Raw genomic sequence first — 14,877 nt, 5'->3', positions numbered from 1 at the left:
GGACTTGTATGCAATGCATATAAGCATAACCAATGGACACAAGACACTGGGGGGTAGGGGAGGCCGGGGGAAGGTCAAGAGGGGGAAAAAAGGAGACATATGTAATATTCTTTGTAATACTTTAAGCAATAAAACAAAATTAAAAAATAAAAATAAATAAAAATAAAAGAAGGAAAAAAACCAATACCCTGTTGTAAATGTATTCCCCTGATAAATTGGGGTCCCTAAATATATATGAATGCCTTTCCTTATTTCCTTTCTGCTTTTCCGATCTCCACATACCCTTCGAGGCATAGTTCAGTTTCTGCCTCTTCCAGGAAGCCTTCCGAGTTCAGTCAGTCAGTCATTCACAGCAATCATGCTTTGATCTGCCAATAAGCCACGAGCCATTGGTGTGGCGTTTAATCTCAGGCAACATTAGGACATCAATGACAGGATGAGGCAGGGCAATCTCTTAGCCTCTTTCCAGTCTATGATTTCCCTTTTGTGCTCTCCTTTTATCTTTCAGCCAAACTCCAAAGTTCATGGTTAACTTTCCATGAGTGAGTGGGTTCTGTTTCCTTCTGGATTGTGAACTGCAAGACTGGGCTGACTTGCAAGTCTGTGTCTCTCACAGCAGCTAGCACTGTGCTAAATGACAAAAGTGGTGAATATTTATGCTAGATCCAAGGAGAAGTGTGGAAGAGGTGATTAAAGTTTGCCTTAGCTCCAACACCCTTTCCTTTCACTTCACCACCTCTGCAATAATGTCCCTTCTCTGTACCAGGCCAGCTTATAACCTACAGAACGAAACCTGGCCAGGTTCACCAGCAGCCTACGCAGCAGCCTGATGTCTCGGAATGCCACTGAATGGTAAGGTTCCTCCAGGGTCAGCCACAATCCTCATCACAGGAGTAAGACTGTGCTAAATGACAAAAGTGGTGAATATTTATGCTAGATCCAAGGAGAAGTGTGGAAGAGGTGATTAAAGTTTGCCTTAGCTCCAACACCCTTTCCTTTCACTTCACCACCTCTGCAATAATGTCCCTTCTCCCTGTACCAGGCCAGCTTATAACCTACAGAACAAAACCTGGCCAGGTTCACCAGCAGCCTACACAGCAGCCCGATGTCTCAGAATGCCACTGAATGGTAGGGTTCCTCCAGCGTCAGCCACAACCCTCATCACAGGAGTAAATGTAACTTTGATTCTCAATGAAAAGCCACAGTCCTATGGACTTGAGCGCTGGAGTTAGAGCTGTCAGGTGTGGATCTGGACCCAGGTCACCACAAAAAGTAAATTATACTAACTCCCTGTGCCTTGCTGTGTTTCTGTGTATTCCTTTGTCTCGCTGTGGTTGCACCGGGGAATGGTTCTGAGGCCAAATGACACAATGTGCGTGGTGTTTAGCACATGCCAGGTGTTCTGTAAACATTTGTTGAATGAAAGCTCTTTATATTCAGCACTTGCAGTTCAGTTTCCTGCTTTTCCCTTCCGTGTCCAGACACCATCAATTAGGGATACACTACTGTACTATTCTGCATAATAAGAGGGGACTGCTTTGAAAGCACAACAACAGAACTTATTAAACATCTCCTATTCATCCAGATAGAAGGATTATTAATTATCGAACATTGGCTAGTTCCCAGGACACCTCATTTGCTCACAGCCATTTTCAGAAAAGCTTCAGATTTGGATGTGAGTTAATTTCACATTTTTCCCCCTCACAGAGAAAGCACAAGGCCACCGAGCAGGTAGCAGTCTGCAGGACACCTTTCAACCAGCAAGGATTTACAAGGAGGGAATTCATGCTAGAGTCTGGAGGAGAAATGTGGATAATGAGATAAGGGGAGCAGTGGAGGAAACAGCAAGAAAAACTAAAAAGCACTTGTGGGTTCTGCCTGGAGCTCTTAATTAACCACATTCTCCACAACACAGAGCAAATCCATCTGGGCAACCCCAAAATAACAACAGCCCCTAGAGCTCAGGGATGGGTCAATGGTGCAGAGTGATAGGTCACAGGCCCTGAAGAATTTAGAAGCTCCTCCTCCCCAAATAAGAATCAAAAGTAATGGTGAGGTTGAAGCTAGAATGCCCTACACTTAATAAGAACTAATAAATCCAATTTCCTCAAGTTTGGCACATTGTGCTAAGACAGCTTTGCCATAACAGCTCAGAAAAGGGGGAAGAATGCTGCAGAAGCCTGTACATGTGCTGTTGGCACAAAGTTCCCAAGTTTTTCCCTAAGTAAATAAAGCCAGTCGCAAACTCATTTGCTTTGCCCTTGGGAAGTCAGGTACTTTTGTCACTGATGTGTGGATGAGCCCCAACTGTCTCTAAGGAAAGCATTTTATTTATGGCCTTTCGAGTAACACAATCTGAGTGTAATTCAACATGTTACATTGATTTTGTGTTGGGACCAAGGCAAGGCAGAAGCTATTCGTGCTTTCGGGGTCAGGCTGGGTTTAATCACGCAGACACACCTGGCTGAAAAGTGACAGCTGCAGCCAACAGAAAGATTGTTTCCTGGAGACCAAGTGCCCTAGGATAGGACACCCACTAAGTCATTACCTCTTCATTCCAGATATTCTGCATAGTCTGTCCTCCTCATTCTACTGTTGTGGATACCGAGGCTCAGGTTAAGTGATTTGCCTCAGATGGTTACCAGACTGAAAGTGTTGAAGCTAGAACATAAACTAGGCCCACTGGGCTCCAAACTCCACTGAGTACCACTCCCTGCTAGCTCCCCGCCCTACATGATGCTTACCCAGGATTGCCACACTATTGATATCTGGGGATAAGAAATAGTGAAATATTTACCCTAAGTAAATACTTTGAATCAAATATCCAAAAATAATGGAGTCTCAGGATAGGAAGTCACCTAGTCCAAGGACCCATCCTATGCTTAGAATTTCAGAAAAGGACTTTTACACAGTTTGCAATCCTATCTAATAAAGAGGGAATATGCTAATTGACCCTCATGCCATCGCAAAGATGGCAGTGCCCACAGCCAATAAGGAGGGACTATGCTAATTGCTGTCATGCCCTCAAACATGGCGGTGCCCACAGCCACAAGATGGCGGCGCCCAGTCCTCTCAGCCCCGCTGTGCACCTGCCTCCAGAGTCCCCCAGTCCCCTCAGCCCCCAGCCACCCAGGGCCAGCCTGAGGCACAGGCAAGCCTCAGATGTTGGTTGCCCAGCCACCCAGGGCCGCCTGAGGCTCAGGTAACCAGAGCTGGCCAAGGCTTGCACTGCTGGCAGTGGCAGCAGCAGAGGTGTGATGGGGGCATTGACTTCCCCTGATGGTCGGGTCGCCTCCCACCCCTGAGGGATCCTGGACTGTGAGAAGGGGCAAGCCGGGCTGAGGGACTCCCCCTCCAGTGCATGAATTTTCATGCACCGGGCCTCTAGTTAGGTAATAACATCCCATAAACACAAGAAAATCTTGGGGTATGAGGAAATATCTTTACAAGGCATTATTTTTTCCTCCTTTTAATAAATAACATATTTTGAATGCCTACCATGTGCTATGCTGTGCTAGGCACGCTAGCTTTGCCTTAAGAATCCCCGCAATAATCTTACAAGGCGGCACTATTATTAACATCCCCATTTTACAGGGAAGGAAACTGAGGATTAGAATGGCTGCACAACTTGTCCTAGGTCACACAACCAGTAAGCCTTAGTACAAAGATACAAACCCAGTTTATTAATGTGTTCTTCAAGGTATGTGGAGACACAGTGAAATATAGAAACAAACCTAATGAGTTCCTACTATTCTCTGACAACAGTAGACAGTTGTGCTTATCTGCAAGTTATTGGAAGGATATCCAATAACCCAATACATTCTTCAACCTAAGGCACGTCCAACTTCTCTTTGGTTTCCTAGAGTCAGAGCATTTTGGAGTAACTGAGGCAACATGCTAACTACCATGTACAGAGCCTGCATTTGAACATCTGCAGGGAAGGAAAATACTCTCACAGTGTGTTCCACTTAGGAGCAGCTCTGGTGATCAGGAAATCATTCTTATCTTCAGCTGACGAGGCCATTCAGTTAGGAACCTCCCACTTGTATCTCTTGTAGGTCAAGGGCAAAAACAATCCTGTCGATGAAGTGACATTATCAAAAGCAAAGAGGTTTAATGCTATTCACTGAAGCACAAGTGATCTTGAAGGAAATTGAGAGATTCTTTTTCAAGGACAGCTTTAATAGCTGAAGGGGAATAATGTTTTATATCCAGCCACCCAATCCGCTACAGACAACTTGTCACACTAAAGTGGCCACATTTTTTTAAAAAAATATTTCAATGACATTTTGAATGCACATAAGAGGTTGGAGTGAACAAGAAAGCTAAAGACTTTTTTAGAAATCGCATTTGCATTTAATTTAAAATTCTTTCCAGTCCTATGACTTCTGCATAAATATTTATGGAATCCCAATGGCTAATTAGATTATAAGCCTTTTATCCAGGAATTTGTCCAATTTTATGCTGTCCGTGAAACCTGAGCTCTTTGCTGATCTCGGTTTGGTCCATATTAAATAAGCATTTGTTTCAACAGCCTTAAAGGCTACATTTTAAATTCTCACATTTGTTATGCATATTACATCATGAAATGTATAATCCTTGTTTTTGGACAAAAGTCTAAAGACTCAAATCCCATGATAAAATGGCTTTCTTGGGTGAGTGCTTTCATTTTGATCAAAGAGGAGTAAAGTACCAAATGCCCCCAAAACCGAGAGAGGAAAAAGCACAAATTGGTGCTTTATATCATCAACCAGGCAGCCTTCTACATTGATGTCTTCATGTGGTCCCCACAACCACCCTTGGAAGTGGAGATTACTGTTCTACTTAACTGTGAAAGAAACTTCAGTATCACACAGAATTAAACAAAAGTAGTTCTCCAGCTGGGTCTTCAAATACAGCACCACTTCTTTAGTTACAGAGGAAGGCCAGAGAGGAATAAACCACTCTCTCTGTTCTACCCATTTCTAGAAGTTCAAGGTTTCCCCAGGTTCACACTTTAGGAACCCAATAGGACTTTTCATCTACACTTAGTACCCTCACTCCATCTTTTTGTTTGTTTGTTTTATTTTGTTAATCCTCACCGAGGATATTTTTCCATTGATTTTTAGAGAGAGTGGAAGGGAAGGAGGGAGGGGAGAAACAGAGAAAGAAACATCAATGTGAAAGAGACACATCCATTGGTTGCCTCCTGCACATGCCCCGACTGGGGCCAAGGATTGAGCCTGCAACCGAGGTACATGCCCTTGACTGGAATTGAACCTGGGACCCTTAAGTCTGTGGGCCCATTCTTTGTCCACTGAGCCAAGCTGATTAGGGCCTCACTTCATCTTTTTATCCTATAAGGTAATGCTATCACCACCACCAAATCTTTCTAGGTACAAAAAGAGCTGCATTGTGTTCTGGTATCATCATGTCATAATAAGTGAAATAATTCCTTTCTGTGGAAGAATCTTAATTATAGTCTTATGGGTCTGACTCTCAGGGTCTTGGTTCCTGGAAAGTGAGGTGCAAAGGACACCCTCTTACAACACAAGGGCTGCTTATTTCAACTAACTCAGTCCCCACCAATGCCCTCTTCTATTCACATGTGTTTCGCATGATGATATTCCTTCCAGCTTGTTTCAGATGTGGCCGCTTTATCAACTTCACCTCCCTGGAGTCTTTGTTCTTTCATCCTATAGCTCTGACTCACCACCTCTTCCCGCTTGTCTCTCTTTTAGCCTTTCTCTCTTGTTCCACAAACCATTATTTATAAAGTAATCTACGTGCTGAGTTTAAAAGGTCAGATAAAACTACAAGCTTATGACCCCAATAGCAGTCTGCCGTTTCGTCTCTTCTCACCTCCATATCCTACGCCTTAGAGGCAATCCCTTTGAAATATTTTAATTCTTTCTTCTGGTATTTAGTAAGCAGACTCACACATTAAAGGGCAGGGGTCCTCAAACTATGGCCCGTGGGCCACATGCAAATACAAATATTGTATTTGTTCCCATTTTGTTTTTTTACTTCAAAATAAGATATGTGCAGTGTGCATAGGAATTTGTTCATAGTTTTTTTTAAAAAACTATAGTCCGGCCCTCCAACGGTCTGAGGGACAGTGAACTGGCCCCTGTTTAAAAAGTTTGAGGACCCCTGTTAAAGGGAAAGTAAAGTGATCAGTTCTTTATGGAGGCAAAAAGTCATTTTCAGTTTGATCTAAACTCCAGAGAAGAAAGTCTAGACAAAACTTATATTACTATAGACTAAATGATCCCTTAACTCTTTCACACCAAGACAACTCAAAATACGATGAATCTGAGATTAATGCCTGTATTTAAGTCTCTGTAATAAGAGAGCCCAAATATGTTATGACTTATTTTTAAAATTGATTTTTAAAGAGAGAGGAAGGAAGAGGGAGAGAGAGAAACATCCATGTGAGAGCAATACATTGATCGGCTTCCTCGTGCACACCTCTCACCAGGGATTGAGTTCTCAATCTGGGCATGTGTCCAACCAACTGAGTCATACCAACCAGGGCTCTAAGACTTATCTTAAGGTTATGAATTGCTGGGGGCTAATTCCAGCAGAATTAGCAAGAAGTTTCATCAAAAGATTGATGGAACCTTGAGGCTTCAGCAGGGCTGAAGATATATATTATTGCCTACTGGAATAGCTGAAAGCATTTCCCCTAACCTGAAGATTTGCATATATCATTGCCTGCTGCCAGACAGCCGGGGGCATTTCCCCAAACCTGAAAATCTACATGTTATTACTGCAGCTGCCGAAAGCAGTTTCCCCCAACCTGACAATGCCTACTGTATGCTAAACCTTAACCTTTGATATGTATATCTTCTTTGCTTTAGGACAATTTGTGTTAGTAAAAAGCGAGGGGTCTGGAGATTCAGAGAGAGAACTTGGTTACTGAAGCTAAGCCCTCCTCTGGCTCCCCCATGTATTACAAATTTATATTTCATGTCTAGTCTCTTTATTAATTTACATGCAGCCCTTCTCCAGATTCCTGAACCCTTCTAGATGCTGAGAAAGACCCCAGCAATGAATTCTATAGGGGGAGAATTTAACTCAGATATCTAGACCACCTGATTGATGATTTTTAATTTCTATGTATTTAGTCACATAAATGTGATTTTTCACAGTGAAATTTCATTTCCAGGTGTTTCTGAAAGATCAGTTATGAGAAATCAAATAAGACTATCTAATTCTACTGAAAATGGAGTCAGGCATCATTAAGATGATCAATTATATATGTAAGATGGAAAAAAGAAGGTCTTTATCTTATAGATTCCTGTCTAGACACACTTTTAACTCTTAAAATCAAGGATCTGTAACAAAGATCTGAGCTAAATTTAATATACACACACCTATTACATGAAAGGTAATGGAGGGTCCATTAAATCCCACACTTCTATTCACTCTTCCAAGCACAGGAGAAGCTCTTGTTGCCAGCACATATCCCTTGAGCCTTACTACTTCAGTTAATCTGGCCAAACTCCCAATTCTGCACTCTCTACATCTCTTAGCCTGGGGACATTGTACCTGAAGCAGAGGATAATGGCTCACATCCTGCAATGCCTGCTGAAAGTGCCAGAGAATGAGAACTCTTGGACCCAGATCTTTTTATATTAACTTTGCCTGAAGGACTTCCCTTGGTGGATTGAATTTTTGCCACGATGTTATTTACAACTGGAGATTCTTTCCATCAGACTTCTATTGGGTTGTGTGGGAGTGGAGCTCCCAGAGATTTTGATCGTCGGCTAGGTTTGATAACCACTGCTTTTTTCAAATCAGAGTTTGTTTTAATGTAAGTACATTGACTACGTCCCTTGGTAAGAGCAAGATGGATGATGTGGTTGCCAACATCATGCCTTGGAACTAAAATCGAAACCTGTCAACACTCTTTCGTGTACTGTTTACTCGGTTATTCAACATTTACTCATCACCTACTAAATTCCTGACCTATGTGCTAGGGATATAAAGATGAATAATAATCATCCCAGTCCTGGCGGAGCTTTGGCTACAGGAGAGGCAGATAGACAAACGGATATATCACAATGTAACCTGAAAAGTAATTTTAAAACACTTTATCACACACCGTGAGAGCACAAATTGCTATATGGGGAAAACTGGACATTGAACAACCTTAAGTTCATTCTTTGATTGCCATAATACTAAATAGAGCCAGGCCCTGTACTTTTATTCTCAAAATACATTGTGTTTATTGTAACAAAGCAACATATGCTCATCTCAAAACAAAACAAAACAAAAGCTCTTGGAAGCAGCCCCCAGCCAATGGCTGATGGTAATTGGAGTAAAATGTCCCAGCTCCCCGGCCCCTTGGAGAGAAAACTCTGAGGCATGAATTCCACACTGTTCCCCAGACTTTCCCCACATGATTGAGATCTAGGCAACCAGTGTAGCTGGCTTGAGAGTTTATCTTTTATCGGCTGCCTTCCTTCCCAGTCTCACTTTTCCTATGCTTCCCAAAGAAAGGATCTGTACTTGCTTTTTTGTCTCACATGTTTCTAGGATGAGGGCCAGTCCCTCCACTTGAATTCTGGTCCTGTCATCTCCCATCTCACTTTCTCCCCCATTGACTTCCTCTTCTTCCTAGGAGTCAATCTTCTCTCATTCCATGAAGAAACCCTCTTACTCCTTTCTATTTTCCTAACTCCCCCTCCCCTTTTCTTTTCATCTAATCTAAAGAGTGCTCTATATGATGTAATTTTCTCATCTTTACCAATTGCAATCTGGCTTCTTCCTCCATCATCTCTTTATTGAAGCTCTTTTCACCTAATGTCAAGCGACCTTCTAAAGTTATTGGGTGGCTGGGCTGTGACCGCACTGTGTCAGAACTGAGGTGACACCGTGCTCAAAACTTGATCTCCTTTTTTCAAGGGGAAGCAAGCCACAGAGGGGTGAGCACAGGCCTCAGAAGCAGTGGAGCACTCTTCCAGAATTTGGGCAAGAGTGAGTTTTACAGGACGTTAGAAGAGGCAACATGGGGAGAGGGCAGGATTGGCTGGGAGGTTGGGGATTTCCCTGATAAGGCTAGCTGGTCCTGTGTTCCAGGGTAAGGTTTGAATCCCAGCTCTACCATTACCAGTGAGACCTTGGGCAAGTTACTTAACCTCTGTGCCTCAGTTTACTTACATGTACTAGTAAGAGTAACTCTAATGGGGTATTTTCTTGGTGAAAGAGGAAACTCCTAGTGAGAGGGATGTTCAGATGGAGTTGGATTGAGAAACACGGTAAAGGGTTGGGATAGAGAACAGAATTTCATACCAACAGGGAGAACCAAATATGCAGTGATGTGGCCAGTTCATGCTTTCTTTCCCCTATACTGTTAGGCATCAAAGAAACAGGAGCAGAGAAAATCAACAATGGAATTGATTTAGTTGGGGAATCACAGAGTGGGTACAGGAACTGAAATTTAGAGAACGTAAACATATAGGGTGCTGGTGACAGAAGTTCAAGAATCAGGTAAGGACATTTCCTGATGCAGCTTCTCAATTTCAGTTACATACTTATTCAAGGCTTTCCCGTATCCATGCTATGGCTAGAAAATTACCTTTAACTCAACAATTTTTACTTAGTCTCATTTAAAAAATACCCAGAATGAAATCATGAGTTAGATTTCTTTCTAATCTTCATTCAGGAAATAGATAGGCTTTAAAGTGCTTATCCATATACAACCTAGAATCCTCTTGCTCATCTTGTGCTAGGAAAAAGCCATCATTATTATTACAACATGAGCTTTGACCCGACTTCAATTCCATCAAACAGGGAGTACTCAGATTTGCCACCTACAGTGTGATTTTTGGCAAGGTATTTAATCTCTCTAATCCTCTATTCTATTCTGAAAACTGTCAATGATAATAGCTACCTCATAAATCATCATGAAAAATAAGGTAATTTACACAGAAGGCTTACCCCAGTGATTGGCACAGAGTAGATGCTCAATAAATTATGGTTATATTTGCTATATCAACCCACATTTGTGCCTAAGATTTTATGATGCCAATGATTAAATGACATGAGACAGGAGAGCTAATATTTTCACAGACTGGAATGTTTCTTGTTGTCAGAGGAGAGAGAGAGAGAGAGAGAGAGAGAGAGAGGGAGAGAGAGAAAATCATTATAATGTTCCCTGTTGTCAGAGGGTCCTAGGAGACCCATCACTCCTCAAAACGTTGCTCAATAAATTATGGTTATATTTGCTATATCAACCCCCATTTGTGCCTAAGATTTTACAATGCCAATGATTAAATGACATGAGACAGAAGAGCTAATATTTTCACAGACTGGAATGTTCCCTGTTGTCAGTTTTCTCATGGGATTTCTGCCAGGTGCCATCGTTGTGACACCTCGAAGCAGAGTGTTACCTACTGGCAGGCCTTGGTGTCACTCACCTGTGCAGCACGCTCTCCACCTGTTTTTCACATTCATGTCTTGTTATGCTGCTCATCCTAGCACGGAGTTGCTATACTTTCTGTTTGGCTGGGAAGAGTACATACACATCAAATTGTGGAGGTTCAATAAGCCTTATTACACATTCCACCAGAACAATCCTCCCAACACAACAGCCAAATTCTACAGTAGGTAATTGGCTGCTATCTTCTCACCCCCATTCTCCCTCACTGTTCCTAAAGGGTAGAACTATCTTGTTGGTGTTTTCTCTGTTATTCATGTTATTATTATGTGTCATTAAACAACACTGTACCTTTCAGAAGGGGCCATTTATCCTTCTGGAACAGATGAGATGATAGGGGGCATTTAAATGGGGGGAAGTCCCTGGAGAAAGAGACTGTTCTCTCTCAATCGATGAGGCACCTTCTCCTGTCTTTCAACCACCTGCCAAAGCACATGAAATGCAAAGAACCTTTCACACCCCTAATGATACCACCCTAACCATTTCAATGCCGTTTCATTCTTGCTGGTGTTTCAAATACCTGTGTCTCTTATGTGCTGTGCCGAGCAGAGACTCTGGTATACAGAACCTCAACAATCACTTGTTGAATGAATAGAACTTAGACTCAGCTTCAGTCCATTCAGGGAATCGGTTGTGTGTGTTTTTCTCTACGTATTAACCTTGCTTTCAGCCTTTGCCCTTTAGATGACACAAGGAGGGGGACAAGGACACCTTTCCAGATCACATCAGCCCTCTCATTTGAAGATACCACAGGCTCATGAGTTTTGCCTCACTCCAGCGGCCAGTGCATGGTAGATGTTTATTCCACTTGTTGGGGGAGCAGCTGAGGCAGGAGTAGAGAAGCGCTCCAGCGGATTCAGGTCTGGGTCTGGTTTCTGGGCCGCAGCCCTTGACACTGGCCTCACAATCACTTGCATCTTTTACTTCAAAATGGCCCTTCTCTTGACCAATTATAACGTAACTTTGGTTTTACATTTCCTTGCTGCAAAAATGACTATGATGATGTCATTCCTAATGTGAGGGCAACACACGGAATCTTCACTCTCTTTGTGATCGCCTCCTGCACCCTATCTGACTACCCACTTACCGCACTGGCAACCCTAGAGCCCCCACTAGGCCAGGCCCTGGGCCAGGTCGGCCACATCTGTTGCCTCCTTTAGTCCTCACAGAGTGCCGGCGACGCAGGGATTACCACCCTCATATGAGAGAGGATGGCCGAGGCTCAGCAGGGAGACTATCTCACCCAAAATGACAAGGCTAGGAAGGGGCAGAGCTAGGGTCCGAACCCATTATTTATTTATTTTTCCAATTACAGTTTACATTCAATATTATTTTATGTTAGTTTCAGGTATAAATCATAGTGGTTAGACAATCGCATCTTTATAAAGGGCTCTCCCCCTCTGATATTGCCAGTGCCCACCAGGCACCAGGCATAGTTATTACATTATTGATTATATTCCCTATGCTGAACTTTACATCCCCGTGACTATTTTATAACTACCGTGTGTTTATTTTTATTTCAAAGTCATGTTTTCTCTTTGTAGATGGGGTTTGGTAGGATGGGAACTCCCTCTTTTCATGAACAGTGGTCACCTCAGCGTGTCTATTTTATTGTTGGCACACAGTTGTCTGCTTTTCATATTAAGGGGTTATGGGGTTCCAGCAACTCTGTTTGTATCATTAGAATTTATTATAACTATTTACTTGATATTTCCTAAATGCCATTTTTTTTCTGTTTCTGAAAGGTGAAGAAATACAGATTATTGATTGCACACAAAAAACCTACCAATTGCAATATTAAGTGCTTTACCATGAGGCCTCTTGGGATGCATACATTATGAAGACAGAGAACTGTGTCTACCACCATATGGGATGTTAGTGGCTTTTGGCTGCTCCTCTATCCTTGGAGAGAAGCCAGTATCATTGTCTCCCATGCTGTGAGACGGTGAGAACAAGCCTCACCAAAGCTAACGTGGGGTAGGTGTTTAAAGGAGAAAAAGCCATCAATTGGTACCCCCAAGAAATTGTCATCACAGAGCCGGACAGGGAGAGAGAATCTTGTTAGTGAGCCTTCAGAAATTGGGCTCCCAGTTATTTACCAGCTAAAACCTCTTATTCCTAAGACATTTTATTTGTTTATTCCTAAGACATTTTATTTTTATTTTTTTAAACATATTTTTATTGATTTCAGAGAGGAAGGGAGAGGGAGAGAGAGAGAGAAAGAAACATCAATGATGATAGAGAATCATTGATTGGCTGCCTCCTGCATGCCTCACACTGGGGATCAAGTTTGCAACCTGGGCATGTGCCCTGCCCAGGAATCGAACCGTGACCTCCTGCTTCATAGGTCAACACTCAAACACTGAGCCATGCCGGCCAAGCTTCCTAAGACATTTTAAAATAGAAACAGACTTACAGACACAGAGAACAGACTGACAGTTGTCAGAGGGGAAGGAGTTTGAAAGCTGTGTGAAAAAGGTGAAGAGATTAAGCAAAAAACCCCAAACAAACACACACAAAAACTCATAGACACAGACGACAATATGGTGATTATATTCCCTATGTTGAACTTTACATCCCTGTGACTATTTTATAACTACCGTGTGTGGAACTAGATTTAAATTTGGGTGGTGAACACACAATATACAGATGATGTATTACAGAACTGTACACCTGAAACCTATGTAATTTTATTAACCAATATCACCCCCAAAAATTCAATAACTAAATAAAAATACAAAAAATAAAAGTGATCATGAATTTTGGGTTTAGAATGAGAAGGGAAATTCTCACTAACCAAGCATCTCAGTGTTCCACACAGTGCTAGATCCAGTACCTAATGTTATTTAATCTTTCAAACAACTCTAGTAGCTACACACACAAACTCATAGACACAGACAACAAAATGGTGATTACCAGAGGGAAATGGGAGTGGAGGGAGGTAGAAGAGGGTAGAGGAGGATTACCGTGTGTGGAACTAGATTTAAATTTGGGTGGTGAACACACAATATACAGATGATGTATTATAGAACTGTACACCTGAAACCTATGTAATTTTATTAATCAATATCATCCCAATAAATTCAATAACTAAATAAAAGTACAAAAAATTAAAGTGATCATGAATTGTGGATTTAGAATGAGAAGGGAAATTCTCACTAACCAAGCATCTCAGTGTTCCACACAGTGCTAGATCCAGTACCTAATGTTATTTAATCTTTCAAACAACTCTAGTAGCTAAGCGCATACACTGTAGAATCAGACAATCTTGTGCTTCAACCCCAGCCCTGCTTCTCACTCGCTGTGTGACATCTGGAAGGTTACTTCACCCTCGGTGTCATGATTTCCTCACCTGTGAAATAGAGGTTACTATACCCGGCCTGCAGATCTGTGGTGAGGAATAAATAAAATAACGTTTGTAAAGCCTTTTGCCCAATACCAACAATGCAGCAAACATTCAAATCCATGTATTCTTTTAACAAATATATATTGAGCACCTATTTGTGCCAGGCATTGTTCTTGTCTTTGGAGATAGTAATTATAGGAAACACACAGAAACCCTGTCCTGTGGAGTTTATATTCAGAAATATAATTATGATTATGAACAACCCGGTGAGATCTGGGGTAGATATTACTAGCCTCAGTTTACATACCAGGAAACTGAGGCAGAGGAGTTCATTCCTCCAAGTGACCTTGGTGACAGGCCAGTTATCCTGGTATAGACAAGAGGCTGAGTTGTCTTAATTATTGCATATGCCTAGCGTAATGAGGCTTACCCATGAGAAATGGCAGTGATTATTCACAAACACAGCCTCATGTATTCCATCTGGGTGCTGTCAGTGCGGATAGACTGATACAGCGGAAAAGCTCAGGACTTCTGTCAGAGGATCTGGATGTAAATCATGGCTGCTTGGTGTCATGTGTTCTCTGTGAGCAACCTGATCTCCAGAACCTGTCTGTCTACACAGTGGGGATAGCAATACACTCACAGGGTTGCTTGGGGGATCAAATGAGGCAGGATGTTCAGAAAACCTGTAAATCCCACTAGATTATGTAAAAGAATAAATTCCTATGCACACTGCACATATCTTATTTTGAAGTAAAAAAACAAAACGGGAACAAATACAATATTTGTATTTGCATGTGGCCTGCGGGCCGTAGTTTGAGGACCCCTGGCCTACACAGTGGGGACAGCAATATACTCACAGGGCTGCTTGGGGGATCAAATGAGGCAGGATGTCCAGAAAACTTGTAAATCCCACTAGATTATGTAAAAGAATGTTATAATATGACCACCAGAGAGGAAGGTTTCTCTCCAGAGGTAACATACTAAAAGTGGACCACTGCTTAGGACCACTGATTCTCAACCTTCTGGCCTTTTAAATACAGTTCCTCATGTTGTGACCCAACCATAAAATTATTTTCGTTGCTACTTCATAACTGTAATGATG

General features: G+C 42.1%; 1 protein-coding gene across 1 annotated transcript in view; it reads right to left on the bottom strand.

Moving 5' to 3' along the window:
* Positions 1 to 14,877, bottom strand: part of PLPPR1 (phospholipid phosphatase related 1) — a 118,433-nt gene that overhangs the window by 100,844 nt on the left and 2,712 nt on the right. The gene's annotated exons all lie outside the window — the stretch shown is intronic.

Source organism: Myotis brandtii, unplaced genomic scaffold, assembly GCF_000412655.1.
Source record: "Myotis brandtii unplaced genomic scaffold, ASM41265v1 scaffold320, whole genome shotgun sequence".
NCBI lineage: Eukaryota > Metazoa > Chordata > Mammalia > Chiroptera > Vespertilionidae > Myotis > Myotis brandtii.
Note: the sequence above shows the minus strand (reverse complement) of the source record. Positions and strands in the feature narration are given on the sequence as shown.